Source organism: Mytilus trossulus, chromosome 6 (assembly GCF_036588685.1).
Source record: "Mytilus trossulus isolate FHL-02 chromosome 6, PNRI_Mtr1.1.1.hap1, whole genome shotgun sequence".
NCBI classification, from domain to species: Eukaryota; Metazoa; Mollusca; class Bivalvia; order Mytilida; family Mytilidae; genus Mytilus; species Mytilus trossulus.
The window spans coordinates 59,145,820-59,157,194 of NC_086378.1; positions in this window are offsets into that span (position 1 = coordinate 59,145,820).

Genomic DNA, 11,375 nt, shown 5'->3' on the forward strand with positions numbered 1-11,375 from the left:
TTTCACCTCTCCGCTTTAAACCCTTATTTATCTGTCAAGTCAGTCTCAATTTTTTTGTTATATACACCATTCGATTCATGCATGAAAGGTTTATCTTTCAGGTGATATGATCTGATATGCAGTGTATTTACCCTTCAGTAGAAAAATATTTGAAAATAAAGTGAGAAAATCATCAAAAGTCACTGCAACATCAACAACAGAGGCTCAGTGCACAATAAATAATCACAAATATTGTTAAAGATTAGATGACATAAAACCAACTAAAAAGTTGACAAACAAAGGCAACAGTTGTAGAGTTGGGTGCCACATCTTTTCATGTTTTCTACAGTTTATGTTCAGGTCTAAATGTTTTTGAAGTATACTGATGTTTCTATATGAAGATATATGAAGATAACTTCAAATGCATAACATTCTTAAGCTTGAAAACGTGTTTGTCTGAATATAATCATCTGAAAAGTTAGATTAAAGGGTGTTTGAAATTTCCTGATTTTTTGTCAATGGGGGACACATATTCGCCGTTATTACACATCTATTTAAAACCAAATAACCACAGCTTTAAACAACATTGATCAAATCAATTTCATTATAGATGAATAGCAGACATTTTAAAGGTGTTTAGAACTGAAATTTTCTGGCATTCAGTCAATGAATTACTTAGAAATACTTCTTTGAATTTGTGTTTTTTCTTCAAGAAATTGGCCGAAAATCGTTGTCCGTTTTTCAGTAGGTGCCGAATTTTTGTCTCAGTTTAAAAAAAAATTATATTTGTTATATAATATCATTTACCGGTATATTTCTTCCATTTCAGCCATCCTTTGAAGTTTTTACACCTTCAAAATCATAAAACGGCGAAATTGTGTCCCCGGCGAATATGGGCCCCCACTCTATACCTTTGTTCAAAAGTCATACATCGACTGAGAGATAACAAATCTGGTTACAATCAAAAACCGTGGGAAACACATGTATAAAAGGAAAACAATAAAATAACAGGAACACTGAAGTGAGAAAAAACGACAATGCAAAATACATAGAAACGAACTATTAGATAACAAGTGCCACTGGATAAATTCCACCACACTTATCATTTCTCACAATTGTAAATATTTTGGAACATATTGACAATATGTAATCCTTAATGTGCATGAACTATATTTAGGTTAATGTCCAATGTCCAACCAAAATGAATGCTTAACAGATGATCTACTAAAATAGTGCTCTTTTTTAAATGCCTTAAAATATTATGTTGGACATCTATATTGAAATTGATGCGGAGTGTTAGATTTTTGTTGTGACACATACACAGTAATTTCGTCCTTGATACTAATAACTATAACTATTGTATTTTGGATGGGAATTGCCAGTTTTCCTGCCGATGGTCTGTGGTTCCTTTGGCACTTTGTGGACCTAAGCAAATACAAAGAGATCACCGATAAATACTTCAGTAGTCAAAACTACTGAAGTGAAAATTGCGCCAAACACCGATAATTCATCAATCATCTTTAATTATAATATATGTATACGAAAACAATCCAAGGAGTGTATGCATTAAGATAGTTATTGCGAATTACTAAAATTTCCATCTTAAATACTAATGTACAGATGTAAGTAAATATAATTGCGAAAGTCTCAATTTATTTACAATAATTACGTTGTTTGATAAAATTTAAAACCTTGACCAGGCGTACAGAACATTTTAGTGGCTAGCCTATAATAATTTATCTCATAACTCACTGGAAGATGCAGTTTAAGCAACAAAGGAAACATACATATTGAAATATCAAAGTTCCGCTCCACAACTCTTCCCTACAAGCATGAATGACTTATGTAATCTGTCCTTAATAAAGTTTAATATTTAGTTTTATGGTGAATAACAATTGAATCACAGACAACATTTGGTTTTTCATTCATTTGTGTCATTTCAAAGGAATTTCTGGAAAACGACGCTATTTTGATAAAAATCCGACATTAATATTCGAAGGTACTTTTGATAGGTTACTATAAACATCTGTTCGAACAGAATTCCATATGTCAATACAAAATATAATTATTTAGAAGTCTGAATATGCAAAAATGCTGATATCTTGACCTTTCGTTGCGATTTGAGGGAACGTGCACCAAACAAATTGTTCACATCCGGAGAAAAGAATAGTACAATTGTTGTGCTTTCGAATGGTATAAGAGTTGGGGTTTTAAGTGTGTGCATTAAACATCAATGCTAAATTTTATTATTAATGTAACTCGTCTAATAGCTTAAGCAGGTTTTTTTAAAGCACAGCGACCAAAACACAACTATATGTGCAACTGGTAACGTGATACAATAATTATAAAATCTATGATACTATAGAGATCAAAACAAACATGAAATAACGGTGTAGAGTATGTCGCCCAAGACCACAATCCTCTATTCCTTAAATAATTTTCAAGTTGTTTCATGATCAAACGATCAATGATCATCTAAATTCGATTGTTGTTGCCAGTTTCGCCGTACCGGCTCAAGCGAGAAAATAAATATCGTTCAGATGACCAACAATATTCTTTGAGGACAGTACATCTCTGGTTTAAGGTTTATGATAACCTTTTCACAAATATGGCCGTATTTACACTACAAATTTCACTCTGAGTGCAGACAAACCTATGCATCTTTAAATTTTTTACAGTATGGTTGTGCCTAGAAGAAGAAAAGTTAAACGCATTTTAAGTTTCAGAATATTAAAAACTTTACTAAATTTTGCTATTGATTTTTTTCGTTCCTGCAGAAGGTGCCAAATAAACAAGTTGGGAAAAAATTTGAAAAACTCCCCTGATATAATATACATATTATGAGTTGTATTGATTTAACTGTTTAAAAAGACCATAGATTAGATGGATCATAATAGACATCTGCCTATTATAGGTGATTTAAATTGTGTAACTGAGTGGACCGTATCCAATGAAACCCATGTGTTTGTTTATTTTGCTTTCTTCAGCAGGATGGAAAAAATGCACATCAAAATCCAGGTAAGCTTTCAATTTTCTGAAACATAGACAGTACATATATTTTATATATCTAGGTTCTGCCATGCCTTAAAATGTTCCTAGATGCATAAATTTGTCTATACTCATAGTAAATTGTTTGGTGCAAAAACGGCCATAATTTATTTAACTCCTTCAGATGAACATTAAATCATTTACATTTCATTAAATTTTGGAAGTATCATATTCTGACTTAAACGCTGCGGGGTTAAACAATTTTTTTTTGAGTTTTTAACCCTGTTTTTGGTAACAGCTTATGATTTAATATTTATTATTCAAGATATAAATATGTAACCAAAAAACCTACTTTGGTATACAAAAAAAAAAAAAACATTATTTAATCGTTGCTAAGCACTGTTTTCGTTGCTAATCTTTTTATCAGCATGATATACAATTGACTTACTTTCATTTCTTACTTCTAGTAGTCCAGCAGCTAAGTCCAATATTTTGGGACAATTGATCACTTAATGGTAAAAGCATGAAACTTTGCACAGTGTTAGGTATGATGCTTATAAACATTTTTGGATATGGAGCCATAAAAAAAAAATCCACAATGGCCGCCAATTTCAAAATGGCTGCCAACAGTGATGAAGCTGAGTCCAAAAATATAGTATTATTTATCATTAGAAAATAAAAGCACAAAACTTCGCATATTACTGTTTCTGATGGTACTTAATATTTTCTGAATTTGGAAAAATAAAAAAATAATTCTATAATGGCCGTCAATTCAAAATGGCCGCCCACAGTCATGAGACGGAGTCCAAAAATAAAATAAAAAATAAAATAAAAGCACACCACAATGCATATTGCTAGTAATGATGCTTATTTATCTTTAACGAATACTGAACAATGAAAAATAATCACAAAATGGCCGACAAATTCAAAATGGCGGCAAACAGTCATTAGTATAGAATAAAAAAAATTTGTTAAATTGAACATTTGAAATTAAATCACAAAACTCTGTATATTGCTAAATATGATGCTAATTTATCTTTTCTGAATATGGAAAAGAATTCGATAATGGCCGACAAATTCAAAATGGCCGCCAAAAGTCTTATTTTCAAACATTATATCGTGTATATCTAGAAAGACATTAACAATCAACAAATAGTTGAGTTTTGCGAAAATTTCAAGATTTTAGGTCAGCATCTTGAATTACATACATTTTGTTTGTCTTTTTGACTTTTGTGATGCAAGCGTCACTGATATGTAATTTGTAGACGAAACACGCGTCTGGCATACAAAAGTTATCCACAAGGAATATATAAACAAATTTACGATCATAGTTCTTACAACATGGCTACTGAAAAGACATTCAGGGTATCATATGTAGAATATGACAAACCAACTAAAGCAAATAATATTGATTGGGCAAATTGCATCCTATGCCAAGAATAGATGAAAAACTGATATGCCCATTTGATTCTAAACGTCTCAATGTTGGGGCTGGTTATCAATCTTTAGCTGACAATATTACGAAGTTTCATGCATTGCGATCAATGCCTGAATGCATTAATGTGTGCGTTGAAAATTTAGATAAGGGATCTGGAATAGCACAGTCTTTCACTGACCACAAGGCATGTTGGCATAAATCTTGCAACTTAAAACTGAACAGGACAAAGTTAAATAGAGCAGAAAAACGAACATCACGTGAGAGTATAGATGAAGCCACCACATCTAAAAAAAAATAGACATAGCTTTTCCGTTCAGTCTATCAGTAACCCGTCTGTGTGCTTTTTCGGTAATGAAAAAAGTAAAGAAGCCCTTCATGAGTCCACAACATTTGGAAAAGATACCCGTGTGAGAGAATGTGCAATGAAATTAAACGACACATTGTTGCCTGCAAAATTAAGTGCTGGTGATCTAATTGCACAGGAGGCAAAGTACCACTCTAAATGTTTAGTTTGCCTACATAATCGTGCATCTCGAATTGAAATGAAAAATGATAATCTAAGAAAGAAAGGCAAATCCATGGCATTGCATTTTCAGAACTTGTCTCTTATATAAATGAGACAAGGGCATGCGATGAGACCATAAGTGTTTACAAATTGTCAGATCTATGTAAACTGTATACGGAAAGAATCACATGTCTAGGTGCAGATGTTTCATCTAGAGTTAATAGTTCACGACTAAAAGAAAGAATCGTATTTAATTTCCCAGACTTAGATGCTTACAAACAAGGCCGTGAATTAAAAACTACGGGTATATCTTTATTCCAACATATTTCAGAGGATGCTCAAGGTGTTGTTCAGGCATTGGACCAATCTGAAACTATGTTGAAATGTCAGTCAAAGAGAGTTTCTCTTTTACCAGAGAGTTATTCAAACCTTCCACCAGCTGTACTAAGATTCAACGAACCAGATATTCCATTAGTTGAAGGAGAACTTTCAATTGATATGTTCTCATTCCCAGCTGCACTACAAGGGGAATTCAAATGGCTGAAACATGTTGCAGAAAATTCAAATGTTAGGACTACAGTGGGTACAAATATTTCATGGTCCGCCTATCATGCTGCAGTCCTGCCAGATGGGAATAAATTATCAGCAGTGTCTGCCCTTTTACTTCTGTTTCATGAGCAAGCAAAATCTGTTGCAATGATACGACACTCATTGAACATTATTCGTAGTGCTGTTAGAAAGCTAAATCCTGGCCAAACTCCAGTTGTTGCTTTTGACCAACCCCTTTTCACCGTAGCAAAACTAATACAGTGGAACTGGCCTCAGATATATGGTGAGGATCACTTTGTTATGAGGTTCGGTGGCCTACACATAGAAATGGCTGCGTTCAAAGCACTTGGTAGTTGGATTGAAGATAGTGGATGGACTAGTGTGTTAGTAAATGCACAGGTTACATCACAAGGTACGGCTGATTCATTTCTAAAGGCTTCTCATGTTACAAAAACACGTAGAGCACACCAAGTTACAGCATTCACACTTTACCGTCTATTGTCAAATGCTTACTGTCAATACAAAGATATATTGAGGGATGATGAGGTTACCTTAGAATTTGAAGAGTGGTGTTTGGAACGATCTAAAGAATCTCCTTATTTTAAATTTTGGTATATAACTCCCCGATTTGAATTGACAGTATTAATATTTATAAGGTCTTTACGTGAGGCTAACTAATCATTATATATTGAAGCTCTCTCAAAGATCATTCCTTGGTTTTTTGCCTTGGATCACACCAATTATTCACAATGGCTACCAATTCATCTGCGTGATATGGTTCAGTTACCAAAAACGAACCCAGAAACTCACAGAGTATTCCTTGACGGCAACGGTAATTTTCCTGTATGGCTATTGATCAAGCCCACGAACAAATTAATGCTTGTGTTAAAGCAGATGGTGGTGCTTTTGGGTTGACGGAAAATCCAGGGGCGCTTCGTAGATGGATGGTTGCAGGGCCTGAAATGGCTAGGTTAGTAAATGAATTTGAAAATAACACTGAATGCTTTGTTAACATTAACGCATCTAATAAACTTCATCATGCACAAACATTATCCTTTCAAGAATCTTTTCGAAATGACATTGTGTCTTTGTATGATGTAGTTGATGATCTTGAAAATCCGTTTTTAGAGACAAGTAAGGATTTGCTTGTATAAGATTCGAAGAACATTGTTGACATATCAGTTGTTAAAACTGTGAACACAATATAGAATCATTGGGACAAGAACAGTTTGAAAAGTATACGAACGAACGCCTTGTTGATCGAACTATGAACACAAGATAACATCAAGAGGAATAAGTTACCACTTTTTCAAACACCACCTCCTGTAAAGAAAACGTCTACGACAGATCACAAGCTAATGGCTTTGAAAAGTAATTGTTCTTTATTTTCAAGATTGTATATTGCTTGTCAATCAAGAGATGGAAACCTTGACGATTTCTTCAGACATGAGAATCATGCTTTCCTTTCATCGCTTAGTCAAAATGGTACTATACGTCTAGGAACAAAAGCTGACCTTCTTTCAAAATGTCTGGAGGGATTAACCCCTCCAACAGATGTTCAACCTGTAGTGTCTTCTGTTATTCTTGATAGATCTGCAGTTGTTAATATGCTTAAGCCTGTCAATGTCAAATCATTTAATGAATACGCTTTAAAAGTGTTTGTACCGTATATTCAGAATATTGGAAAAAATGTACAAAGAATTGAAATGGTATTTGACACATACATTGACAATAGCTTAAAGGCGTCTACTCAAGGAAAACGTGGGAAAGGTATTCGAAGATGAGTTCAAGATGAAACAAATGTACCAGGAAATAAAATTGAGTTGTTTCATTTTCTCGCTGATAAAATAACCAGTGCTGGTATCGACAATGAGATCGTAGTAACTGACAAGATCAACGCCCTTGGAAATACTGCAGGACACAGCTATGAATTGTTAAGCCCATGTTCACACGAGGAAGCTGATACCAGAATCTTGTTGCATGCCTTAGATGCTTCCATGAAAGGCTACAACAGAATACTGATCAGAACAGTTGACACAGATGTTGTTGTCTTGTCTGTCTCTTGTTTCAACAGACTGCAAATTGAACAGCTGTGGATATGTTTTGGCACGAGACTTGGGGTCAATTACATTGGAATGTAATTAATTAAATTACACATTACATTGCAAAAATGATCAATTACATCAATTACACATTACACTGTTTTTGAAATGTAATTAATTAAATTACAAATACTTTACTTAAGTAATTAATTAAATTACACATTACATTTCGTCAACGTATTTTTTAACAATATCATACATGTATAAATAATGCATGTGTAAAATATTCATGTAAGCATAGTTTTAAAAGCGTTGTATTTGATAATCATTAGCTATTTTAATGTTTTCTCATTTAGTCTGAATCTCTCTGGTCTGAACACTTTGACATCAATTCTAAATAGCTTTTCGACAGGAGCTAATGCAGCAGATATTGCTTGATCAGAACATGGAAGTTCTATGATCAGAAGATAATCATATTGAAAGGAGGGGGAATTGGTTCCTATTAACTTGCCAATACATCAAGGGGTATTTTGACATCTCAGAAATGAAGTCATTTAAATTAAATATAATATAATTAAGGATATTATACATAAATCTTTTTGTTTTACATTAAAAATATCAAAAAGTGTGCTTGTCACAATATTGAAAATAATTTTTAGTACAAATAATGTGTGTATAATGTCTAAATATTAGCAATATTTTGCTAATTAGATAAAAATACATGTAACAGTGGCATTGCCCCTGGACATTTTATCTGATTAATTGCTTTTTGTTTTTACAGCTGTTAATTTTTATTTATATAATCCTTTTGTGTATACCAATTTGACAAAATGATTATGTGCACACTGATTTTAAATTCTAAATGAACTGTCTAAGAAAGATTTTTCACAGTGACACTTTTTGGGGTTTTTTGTTTAACAAGGTGATTAATTACTTATCAATGTATTTAGTTAAAAGATCTTTCTTAAAAACTGAACACTAATATATGATTCTCACATTGTTTTTAATTTAAAATTAAATAATAATTATTAAAAAAAAACTCTGTAGGTCAAATAAATATTAATTTACATTGTAACTTCAGTATAAATTATAGACTTCATATATCAAAAAAGTATGTGACATCAATATTTGAAAAACAAGTATTATTTTACAATTTATATTGTTAAACACAAATCCTTAACACCATAACAGTATATGTAATTGAAATGTAATTCAAAAGTAATTGAGCATTACATGCTTTTTTCAATGTAATTAATTAAACTACCATTACATGTAATTAAAAAAATGCTCAATTACACATTACATTCAATTACATGGAAAATTGTAATGCATTACACTTAATTACCATTACATTTTCAATTACCCCATCCCTGTTTGGCACTGGAAAGAACTTATATATATTTCAGTTCATGAATTGTGCCTTGCTCTATGACCATTGAAATCGAAAGTCTTTCCACTGTTCCATGCCTTTACCGGTTGTGACAGTCTCAGCTGTTTCTGGGAAAAGTAAGAAATCAGCTTGGGACACATGGTCCGTATATGAGGAGTTGTCAGATGCATTTCTGCAGATTATTGAGAATCCAAATGAAGTGGAAATTTTAAAAGTGTTGAAAGTAATAGAACGGTATGTTGTTCTTTTGTATGATCGGTCTAGTACAGCTAATACGGTGAATGAGTTAAGAAAACAGTTATTCACACAAAAGACAAGAATAATTGACAATATTCCTGCAACAAGAGATGCACTTCTTCAACATACGAAACGTGCAGTTTACCAAGGTACATGTAGTGTTATTTGGGGAAATTGTTTAGTTGCAAATCCAGGTATGCCATCACCAGATTTATTTGGTTGGCAAAAACTTGATAGTACTTTGGTACCATTCTGGTCTGTGCTTGCTGGAGCTTCAATGTCATGCCAAGAGCTCATCCACTGTGGCTGTAAGAAAGGATGTCGAGGAGCATGTAAATGCTTGAAAGCAGCATTAAAATGCACAGCATTATGCAAATGCTCACCGGACTGTGAAAGAGAAACCGATTGAGACTGAGCTTTATTTTGATTTCCCTGTATTTGGATCAATTATTTTTTAATCATTTTATACCATATTCAAAAACAACGTCAAATTTTTACATGTTAAACGGCGCCATTTTGAATAATGCCGCCATTTTGAAAATATCATCTTTGTACCCAGGCAAAAGTGATACATTGTAACCCTTTGTCGATATCAAATGATCAGTTTTACTGCTTTGATAATTTTCTATCACACAATAATGGTGTATACATTCGAATACGGTAAAACTGAGACATTTTGACGCGCCATTTTGAATTTGGACGCCATTTTCTATGATTTCTGTACCATAAGGTTTAACAACATAATAAATGACATATCTGTATTGTATTTCCTTAAGTTTCTGACATCTTTGGAACTCATTAGAATTGAAAGACTTCATCAAGTGAATAATGTCATACTTATAGCGGCCATCTTGAATTTGGCGGCCATATTGGATTTTTTTTCGTGGCTCTATATCCGAATTTTGTCTATACCCTTTAATCTTTCATTTTGCCAAGTTTCATGCTTTTACCATAAAGTGATCAATTATTCTGATATCCGCTGGACTATAGTTATTCTTGCATGTTTAACCTTTCTATAAACCTGGTTTTACTCTTATTTGTACAATTAAACATCAAAAGGGGTTTTCTCTGTAGTTCAATTTGATTTTTATCTTTTTCGGATGTTGCTTAGTCAATTTCATTTTCTTGAAGAAAAAAAAACCATGACTCAGACATCATATATACGAAAGAAAAATCATTTACGGTAGCTAAATCTTTAAATATTGCTTTATTTATACCTCATATGGCCGAAATTACAATTTTGGAACCGTTTCTAGGCAAAATTTTTGTTGCTAGGTTGTTGCTAAGCATTTTTTTAAAACTGAAATTGAAGTGACTTTTCCTTTGCAACTCAAGTTATTGTTAAACAAACGATACTATTTTGAATTATGCTAATGTGTAATGAGAAAGCAATGCATATGTGATAAATTTGCTATTTATTAAAACCGTTGCTAGGCAACCTTCCTTTCACTGGAAAATAAAAAAAATCATAGGTTTTAAGAGTTTTAAGTTTCTATTCTAAAGCTATCAATGGTGTATATATAAACTTATTTGGGAAGGGGGCCAAACACGCCTCTTATCATACTTTGTCCTTTAAAGACAAAATTCACATTTAAAAAAACACGTTGTATTGATCAAGACTATGAATTTTTCTACCAAGTAGGGACAGATCGGATGGAGCCCGCTCATCTAAATTCGCATTTGAGTTCTAGTGAAAAGTCAGATAATCATTACGAATCTTGTTTTGTTTATATCATTTGAATATCAGGATGATTAAATAATTACATGAGATGTATGTTTCATTATAAGAGAACATTCTGTTTGGCTAATTGAACATCATGTGTTATTCCAAGAGCCATAATTGTATTACACAATAAAACTTATCATTCATGATAACACGAGGTCACACAATAAACTGCACATGTGATTTAAATAAAATAAAATGATCAAACTCGTGTTTTCATGATCCTAGCTAAAAATGTAATTCTAAGTATTGAAAGTTTTATTGTAACTTCATAGGGTTGTAAAAGCGTTTACCGTGTGCACATCTTCCGCGCTTCATACAAAGTGTACTTTGGTCAACGTGTTTACACCCCCAATAAAGTTTAAAAAAAAAAGATATGTACATGATTTATTATTTATTTTGTTAAACTTATTTACTATTTTATGGGGCTTCAAACCTTACAATTCGAAAGAAAATTCTTTAGTTGAAAATAATCAGCATAAGAACATGAAGAAGGACCGATTTGTTTAAGGGATATTTTTCAT